Below are 2,093 nucleotides of genomic sequence, written 5' to 3'. Positions count from 1 at the left end.
CATCAATGTCTTATAGTTTTCTGAGTACAGGTCTTTGGTCTCCCTAGGTAGGTTTATTCCTAGGTATTTTATTATTTTTGTTGCAATGGTACCTGGGAGTGGTTCCTTAATTTCTCGGTCAGATTTTTCATCATTATTGTATAGGAATGCAAGAGATTTCTGTGCATTAATTTTGTATCCTGCAACTTTACCAGATTCATTGATTAGCTCTATTAGTTTTCTGGTGGCATCTTTAGGATTCTCTTGTATAGTATCATGTCATCTGGAAACAGTGACAGTTTTACCTCTTCTTTTCCAATATGTATTCCTTTTATTTCTTTTTCTTCTCTGATTGCTATGGCTAGGACTTCCAAAACTATGTTGAATAAGAGTGGTGAGAGTGGACATCCTTGTCTTGTTCCTGATTTTAGAGGAAATGCTTTCAGTTTTTCACCATTGAGAATGATGTTTGCTGTGGGTTTGTCACATATGGCCTTTATTATGTTGAGGTAGGTTCCCTCTATGCCCACTTCCTGGAGAATTTTTTACCATAAATGGGTGTAGAATTTAGTCAAAAGCTTTTTATGCATCTACTGAGATAATCATATGGTTTTTCTTCTTCAATTTGTTAATATGGTGTATCACATTGATTGATTTGCATAAATTGAAGAATCCTTGCATCCCTGGGATACATCCTACTTGATCATGGTATATGATCCTTTTAATGTGTTGTTACATTCTGTTTGCCAATATTTTGTTGAGGAGTTTTGCATCTATATTCATCAGTGATATTGTTCTGTAATCTTCTTTTTTGTAGTATCTTTGTCTGGTTTTGGTATCAGGGTGATGGTGGCCTCATAGAATGAGTTTGGGAGTGTTCCTTCCTCTGCAATTTTTTGGAAGAGTTTGAGAAGGATGGGTGTTAGCTCTTCTCTAAATGTTTGATAGAATTCACCTGTGAAGTCATCTGGTCCTGGACTTCTGTTTGTTGGAAGATTTCTAAAGTTTCAATTTCATTACTTGTGATTAGTCTGTTCGTATTTTCTATTTTTTCCTGGTTCAGTCTTGGAAGTTTATACCTTTGTAAGAATTTGTCCATTTCTTCCAGGTTGTCCATTTTATTGGCATAGAGTTGCTTGTAGTAGTCTTGTAGCATGCTTTGTATTTCTGAGGTATCTGTTGTAACTTCTTTTTCATTTCTAATTTTATTGATTTGAGTCCTCTCCCTCTTTTTCTTGATGAGTCTGGCTAAAGGTTTATCAATTTTGTTTATCTTCTCAAAGAACCAGCTTTTAGTTTTATTGGTCTCTGCTGTTGTTTTCTTTGTTTCTATTTCATTTATTTCTGCTCTGATCTTTATGATTTCTTTCCTTCTGCTAACTTTGGGTTTTGTCTGTTCTTCTTTCTCTAGTTCCTTTAGGTGTAAGGTTACATTGTTTATTGGAGATGTTTGTTGTTTCTTGAGGTAGTCTTGTATATCTAGAGACTTCCCTCTTGGAACTGCTTTTGCTACATCCCATAGGTTATGGATTGTCGTGTTTTCATTGTCATTTCTCTCTAGGTATTTTTTGATTTCCTCTTTGATTTCTTCAGTGATCTCTTTGTTATTTAGTAACGTATTGTTTAGCCTCCATGTGTTTGTGTTTTTTACGTTTTTTTCCCTGTAATTGGTTTCTAATCTCATAGCGCTGTGGTCAGAAAAGATGCTTGATATGATTTCAATTTTCTTAAATCTACTGAGGGTTGATTTGTGACCCAAGATGTGACCTATCCTGGAGAATGTTCCATGCGCTCTTGAGAAGAAAGTGTAATCTGCTGTTTTTGGATGGAATATCCTATAAATATCAGTTAAATCTATCTGCTCTATTGTGTCATTTAAAGCTTGTGTTTCCTTATTAATTTTGTTTGGATGATCTGTCCATTGGTGTAAGTGAGGTGTTAAAGTCCCCAACTATTATTGTGTTACTGTCGATTTCCTCTTTTATAGTTGTTAGCAGTTGCCTTATGTATTGAGGTGCTCCTATGTTGGGTGCATATATATTTATAATTGTTATATCTTCTTCTTGGTTTCATCCCTTGATCATTAAGTAGTGTTCTTCCTTGTCTCTTGTAAC

Source organism: Delphinapterus leucas, chromosome 20 (assembly GCF_059928025.1).
Source record: "Delphinapterus leucas isolate spDelLeu-1000000601 "Yukka" chromosome 20, BTC_Dleu_Yukka2, whole genome shotgun sequence".
NCBI classification, from domain to species: Eukaryota; Metazoa; Chordata; class Mammalia; order Artiodactyla; family Monodontidae; genus Delphinapterus; species Delphinapterus leucas.
This window is presented reverse-complemented; position numbering follows the sequence as displayed.